We start from the raw sequence: 8,015 nt of genomic DNA, 5'->3' as shown, positions 1-8,015 counted from the left end.
TATAACTAGTCTCGAACCTGATCTCCTGAGATTGAGGTATGTTGATGTTCCGAGATGCTTCAATTAGTGCCGAGAAGGTGGGTAGCTTGTGATTAACAAGAAGCATCTTGTATTCGTTCAATGCCCCTTCAATACAGATTTGGACCAAGTAGTTTTCCTTCACAGCCTCATGATAGTCTACAGCTTTGTCTTGAAACTTTTTCACATATTCAAGAATGTCTTCGCCTTCCCGTTGCTTTTCCTTACATAGGATAAGTGCGGTTATCTTCTCAGCCGCTTGAAAGAATTTGGTGTGGAATTTGTTGACCATCTCCTCCCAACTCCAAATAGAGTTTGGGGTCAAGTTAACGTACCAACTATATGCTTGGTTGGTGAGGGACTTGGAGAATTCTCTCAGCCAGAGGACGTGGTTTGAACCATGAATACCCAGAGTCTTGATGAACCGCACAACATGTTCTCGAGCATTTCCTTGTTTGCCATCGAATTTGATGAACTTCGGCACCGTGTACCCCTCCGGGTATGGATAACTCAACATCTCGATAGGGTAAGGTGGCTTGACATCCGGATCAGGCAAAGAGGGTAAAGTCCTCTTGCCCCGTTCGAGATCGAACATGGCTTGCACATCGGCGAGAGTGAGAAATTGTTGAGGGAGAGAACTTGATGGTGGTATTCCCAGAACTTGGCTTGTAGACCCGAAAACTGAACTTAGAGCGACTTGGCCATTTGGGTGTTGAAAATTTATCATCAATGAAGACACATGACAATATTGGCCATCAGCACCTATGGACATGCCATTTGGTGATGGGACGTTGCATTGGGTCCCATAAAGTTCATTGCATGCCATGGCTATACTGGGTTGGACTTGCAAACTTGGCGTCAGAGCCAAAGGAGACCCACTTGGTACATGAGTAGAATTTACAATCGGTGGAACAAAATTAGGCATGGATGGAGCACCATTTTGTAGAGGAATTTCTATAGGCCTTCCTTGAACTTCCACAACCCCTGGAACACCATTCATCATGCTGGAAACTCCTCCAACCACTGTTGGACCATGGCTCAATCCTCCAGGTGTGTGATTTTGCGCTCCATGGGTCGCAGGTTGGCCATGACTTGTTCCTCCTAGCACTTGATTTTGCACACCATTTTGTACATCTTCGGGGAGAATTTGGAGTGGATCTTGATGGTTTTGACCATTCCCAACCTTACCATGAAGTTGTTAATGCTTGTCGGCGCCGATTTGACCTCCATTTGTTGCCGGTGGTGCGAAATGCGAACCCATCACCAACATGGTGTGGGTGAGATTTTGAAGGGTCACGAGAATCTCTTGTTGAGTGTATTGGAGTCCTTGAATAGCTTCAAGGATGAGAGGTGAGTCTTGAACTTGAGTTCTCTCATCACCACCATTGGAAGAGCCTTGTTGATGAGTCTCATTATCCGCCATTTTTGCCGGAGTTGTGTAGGCTCCAGATCTCGTTGAGACCATTAACCAATCCGCCTCCCCAGCAGAGTCGCCAAATGTATGAGAGGGTTCAAGAACGTCGTTGGAAAATTCAAAGATCTTCGAAGATCCTTGAAGAACAACTTCGAAGTCTCTAGAAGAAGATGAAAGGCTTAGATTCTTCAATAGTCTCAACTTAAGAACACATGAGTAAAGGAGATGATGGAGATAAGAGATTGGGTGAAGAAGAAGGCAAAGTATTTAGAGAGAGGATAATGGCAAGGCTCTCCCATGGATCTTCCACTTTCACTCTCAAGGTTGATAATGGAGATGGAAAATTAGTTCTTTCCTAAGAGTCATCTCTCCAAAATCCATCCCTTGTAAAGCTATGGATGGGTGCTATTTATAGGCACCTCATGATGTAGGATGGAGCCCATGTGCAAGGCACACGGGGAATATTCTCTCTAACCACCTTGTCCGAGGAGGTGACCTCTCCGAGGATGAGGAAAACCCCGAAGAGGAGATCAACCTCTCGGCGAACCCTTCTTCTTAGCCACACCTAACCAATGATCCCCAATTATCCCAAAGGGTCAGGGGTAGTCCCAGAGGACGTCCTGCCGCATAAGGGTCAGGGGTACCTCAAGAGAACGCCCTGTCGCAAATATTTCCGAGTCTCAGGGACCCCCTAGATCGTGCCACCTCGACCCCGGGTATAGGCTAGTTTAACTGAAGAGTGAATTTATCTCCACTCACCGTCCTCAGGATTGGGTCCTTTGTTCGAACTCCATTACGTCTATTGTTCTGGTGCGTAGATCCTGGAAAGCTCCAAGCCTGCAAGTGTTCTGGGACTCATTAACGGAGCGACTTCTAGATTGCATCTGAATCTATTTGAAGCCAAGTGCTTCGGATTTCTAGGTTCATGGATCCGAACCCTTTCGAGTCCAAGTGTCTCGGATCTCTAGGCTTGCTCAATACCCTTTCGAGTCCGGGCTCGAGTAAGTCTCTAAGTTCATGGATCTGAACCATTTTGAGGCTTAGAGCGATTCAACCCGTTTGATGGAGATAAATCCGGGCCCACCAATCTTGGACTTGGGATAAATTCAGGCCCACCAACCTTGGACTACTGGGCCTAATTAATTTAATGGGCTCAAATTAGCTCCTCTTATAGCAAGTAACCCTAAATTTTGTGCTTGATTATTCAACCACGTGAATTTTGCAAGCCGTTGTGAGTTCTTGAAAGTGCACCCCCAGTGCTCGTCCGGTGGATTCTTTGATTATACAATGTTTTTCTATTGTGATTGTCATGAAAATGCATTTACTTATGGAATATTGTGTATTTGGCTGGCTACATTGTTATATCTATTGGGTCACACTGCGGATTACTTCTATTGTTCTTTGGAGAAGCTCTCAAGCCTATTGAGACTATCTCCAATTGTTGTTGGGGTGACTCTACGGAGTTTCTAATGTGTTTGCAAGTATTACTGATTTTATGGGGCAGGCACTGGTGATGTGGGACTTAATAGTGTGTTGGGTGGGTCAGTGTTTGTTACTTGTGTCGTTGTTGGGACTGTTTCTCTGTGTAGCTGAGCAGGAAGTTTGGATTGATCGGAAATGTTTTATTAGAGATATTAGTTTCTTTCTTCATTGTTACTCTTGTATAACTTTCATTGATGTTGTATGTTGGTAAGGTGAATGTAGGCGGAGCCATCCCATTTGTCTTGATTTATGCGGTTTATGCATTTGTTGTTGCTGTGAATGAGATTTTGAGGAAACATGCATGGAGGTTGAAATTGGATGTTGTTACACCATTACTTCCTATCAAAGGAAGTGTGTTCTCTCAAGGGAACCAAGAGGATGACTCTATATAGTACTTTACTTGATATGGACACATAAAGTGATACAATCGTGTCCCGTAGTGCATTGTCTCAGTGGATGTGGGCATCAAATGTGACAATATATTCAAATCAGTCAGCTAAGGTGTCTGACAATGCCGTGTGGGGATGGATTGATGATGGCATAGAAACTGAGCACTCGTCATTCTCCTATTCTAAACTATGTTCGATAATGGAGTTGCCTTTAACAGTGCCACGCTGGTTGACAATTCCTCTAGTTGAGGAGGAATCTTGTTCAAAAGTCTCTACGCTGTAGGCAGTGCTTCACTTGATCCCATTCTTCCAGCATTTCTCTGGAGTACTCAAGACAGTGTGGGTTCTAAAAGCAGAAAGGTTGCTTATTTGCTTGGTGTTTCCACTTGATTGTGCACTCGGTGTTCTTGCTTGTCGGTACACTAGATCAGATTGTCCACCTTAGAAGTTTTTACTTCCATGGGTTTTGGGTGGATTTTTTATGAGTATCATTTGGTTCTACATGATTGCAAATGAGCTTGTTGCTCTGTTGGTAGGGTTAATGTAATTCTAGGGGTTAATTCATCAATCCTTGGATTAACTGTATTGGCATGGGGCAACTCGATGGGTGATTTAGTGTCAAAATGTTGCATTGGCAATGAATGATGGGGATGGTATGCAGATCGCTTTGTCTGGATGCTTCCCTTCTTTGAGGCTTGATAGTAAATATGGAGATTATAACAAATTATAGCAATATGTGTAATTGCTGAAAAGGAAAGAAAGACTAGGTGACCAAGTAGAATTCTTAAGGAAAATGATGTGCCGACTCTCCAAAATCTAGTCAAGTAGCCAACCATAATGGCCAAATACAACATAAATATTTCAACAATCTTTTTTTATTGCCAAAACGTATTTTGTTATTGAGATTCTAAAAATATTTGCATGTAACATAGGTAAGAATTATTTAAAACATCAGAAATCACAATAGGTTGTATATATATTTTTTTCATATCAAATTTTTCTTGACCTTTTCACAGGTGTCATGCATTCAATAAGTCAAAAGAATCCCAAACAAGAATTGCACCCATTTTGGCATTGATCCACTCACTCACCTGGTTAACCCCTAATCTATTCTAGGTTCATAAAGAATGAATACCAAATTAACCCAAAAGTTATATTTTGCCAAATTGAATTGTTGGTTTGTTTGTAGCCCTATGCAAAAAGCTATTTAACGAGCTCAGTTAAAATTACAATAAGTATGAGGTCAGACCAACATTCACAAACTCAATAGGCAAGCTAAACTTAGGCACCTCCATCCAAATTCTACAAAGGCAAACTTTAACAGCCCAGTTACCAGTTCAACTCAACTTTTTTGTATGGAACACTTAAAACATACCCGTAGGTAACATGCCTTTTAACTCCACCATCTCGGCATGAGCTTGAGCTGCTTCAGTTTTAATTTGTGAAAAATAGCTTCATGCTCAAAAATTGAAAGAGGAACACCATTTTTTTGCAATGACAGCTTTGGCCACTTTTTCCTTCATCTTCTGCTTCAATTGTTTCTCCTGTACATATTATTAAATTTAAAATAAAAGTACTATAAAAGACATTATTATATGCTCCCAAATTAGAGAAGTCCATAGTTTTTTTCTACCTTATGCTTTGCAGCAACAACTCTTTCTTTTGCTTCCTTCCCTTTTCAGCAAATTTTGAATTCTGGTCTTCTATCCAACTCCTTATTTTTCTGCAAGGAAAAATTATGTATTTTCCCACAACATTTTGTGATGCAAAGGGGCAAAAATTCAAGACTTGAACAAAGAAAAGGTGAAACCTTATAACTTATGCAGTGCAAAAAATTCATCACAAAGAAAATTTAATAGTCTATGTCACACCCCAAACCAGGGTATGACCGGTCGTGGCCCATAGGACCTAGCCCATAGAATAACTATAACAATAGTCCAGTAAAAATAAATCAAAATTCAAACCAATGACATGTCACCAGTATGCATGGCAAAACAAGCCATAATCAACTTTCAAAAATATATACTAAATGGGACACAACTCGCCTACAAAATAAAATAATTTTAAATAAAATTCAACCACAATGTATGCACAAAACCGACATAACAAGCTAAAACAAAATATATGAATACCCTAGAGGTCCATGCAATTGAGTCCCTGTCCACTCTAAGTCCTTCTAATACCTGGAAATGATAAACAACTAAGTCAGCTAATAGTTTAGTAAGTAAAAACATAGATAGTAAATACTGTTTTGAAAACAGAGTCCAAATCCAAAATAAGATATATATCACAGAAACTAAATTGACATATAGTTTTCATGAAGATAATTTGTTTCAGAAAGAAAGTTTCACAAGTCAATAGTTAAAATACTCGTGTCTCTCAAGAACATAATAAATGACATTCTCCACTTAAAAAAAGAATATAACATGATCATTAATAATTTTTTGGGTACCAAGAATAACAAGTAACATGCCACAAAGTTTTCAAGGCAATAAGCCCGTTGGATCCAATATCGAACCAAGAGTCATCCTCGGGGTGGCAACCCGGGCCTTTTCTCTAAGATGATCCGATTGAAGGTCACCTAGCCTAACCCAGGTCTTTTGCTTACAATCATTGAGCACTAGAGTCATCACAGCCCAACCCGGATCTATTCCCTAGTGGCTAGAGTCACCACACGCAGTGGAATAATTTCCCTGGATTTTTATATACAGATGGTCTCAATAATCAGTACAATTCAGTTTCGCAAAAACATGGTAGTTCACCATTATAAACATGAGACCATAACAAATAGTTTACAGTATGCCAAGTTTACACATGTTTTAGATTCCATTGACAATATAATAATTTATCAAAACAGTTTAGTATTGAAACAACAATTTAATTTTTCAACAGTTCAGGATAGGGGAACATTTATAAAAATCTGTAGCATGCAACTACTCACCTAAACACGGAATAATATAAGCCTCAAACCGAATAGGAAAGTCCAACTAGTGCCTTGGACCAAGTACAAAAACTACATGTCACTACTAACTCAAAAATACTAAAAAGAATAAGAAACTAAGTAACCCCAAGCTAAATCACACTATCATAGCTCAACCCAACCCACCATTACAATTAAATAATACCTAAGTTCATGTTCTTCAAGGTCTAAGATTACCCAAGACATAGGTTCAGATCGAAACTGAATTAAAAGTAACTGTAAGATAAAACAAAATTTTAAACAAGTTTTTCCAATCTATTTGCTAACTTTGAAAATTAAAACCCTACTCCATGCTGTTAGAAAAATTCCAAAACCCTCCAGATATCAACTAATATATTTTAACTTTCAAACCCAATTGGTTTTACCTGATTTGCTTATCAAAATAATTATTTACAATTAATTATATCCAAACAGGTCGCTTTTTGCAGCACTTTAAAGAAATCAATGGTTCTCTTAGTATACACAAGCAATCAATGCAAGACCAAAAATGTAAGAAACTAGACTTGTAACCGGTTCTAATTATGCTAATTTGATAATTTTCGGATTTGTACCCAAAGAGAACAACACTTCCGAAGTTACTGTTTTACACTAGTTTTTTCAACAGATTTGAACGCATCAATTTATATGGATTTTGACTCCCAAAAATTATAAGAAAATTCCTGTAATTCAATATGTAATTAATCTACTGTAAAAATTTTAGTTTAAAATTTATCCGTTTGATATGGTTTCTTGATTTTTAAAGTTTGTGTTTGTGTGCAGAATTTTTGGACTAAGAATTACACCCATTATTTCTCATCACTAACCACTGACTTGGCACCCAAACAACACACCCGTTTCTCCCATTCCTTCCCAACAACAAGCACATTACACACATGAACCATCACAATATATAAATATAATAAGATAGGACAATACCTTAGAGTTGTTGACCACCAATGTTGCTGAAAGTTTCTCTCCGATCTCTCTTTTCTCTTCTCTCCCTCTCTCTCCCCCTCACAGTTGCTTCTGTTAGGAGAGCTAGGGTTGATTAAAATTATAAACACAAAATCTCTAGGGTTTACCTTCCCTAATATATATAACCAACCGTCCAACTTAATTATTATTATTAACCTTTAATATTATGTGTTTGAAAATTAATTAAAATATTCTCTAATAGTATTTAATTTACACTTAAAGATTCACAGTAAAACATTTGAGGTTTGTAAAATTATTATTATTTAAGTATTTATTTATTTTTTATTGGGTTCTCACAGTCTAAGCATTTATTAGGAGTCTAAACTATCATAATCATCAGCTTCCCCACCAAACCGCTCCAGCTTCAGCTTTTTCAATATAGAAGAAGATCTGGAGGTACAATTTTGTAGGGAATTCAGCCATGAATCTTTGCCAAGTTTTGGAGTTATCACTGGAGAGCTAAACAGAGAACACAACAAATATGAGAATATTTACCCACTACAACGAATTTGATTAGCTACATGAGTTTAGTGCAGATGTTTATAATTCTCTCCCAAGTCCTTTTGCATCAGAGTCAGCATTCGGATGTGAAAATGGACAACTGGAGATGATCTTCCTCTGACCCACGACCCCCATGTATTAGTTCATAAAGTACATCTTCAGGCTCCCCTTCCTTCAAATCAAGAATCAATCAAAGGAGAATGGGCAATGTAAAAAGTGAGATAAAAAACAACATGCTACTAAAAGCTTGATTTTGTTACTAATCTACAAAAGTATT

The 8,015-nt window shown here is 38.7% G+C and overlaps 1 pseudogene; it reads left to right on the top strand.

Annotated features, from left to right (window-relative positions):
- Positions 1 to 2,635: 2,635 nt before the first annotated feature.
- On the top strand, positions 2,636 to 4,033 carry LOC145817020 (cation/calcium exchanger 4 pseudogene; annotated as a pseudogene).
- Positions 4,034 to 8,015: the final 3,982 nt, after the last annotated feature.

The sequence above is a fragment of the Camellia sinensis genome, chromosome 2 (genome assembly GCF_055761805.1).
Source record: "Camellia sinensis isolate YWXY chromosome 2, ASM5576180v1, whole genome shotgun sequence".
Classification (NCBI taxonomy): domain Eukaryota; kingdom Viridiplantae; phylum Streptophyta; class Magnoliopsida; order Ericales; family Theaceae; genus Camellia; species Camellia sinensis.
This window is presented reverse-complemented; position numbering and strand designations above follow the sequence as displayed.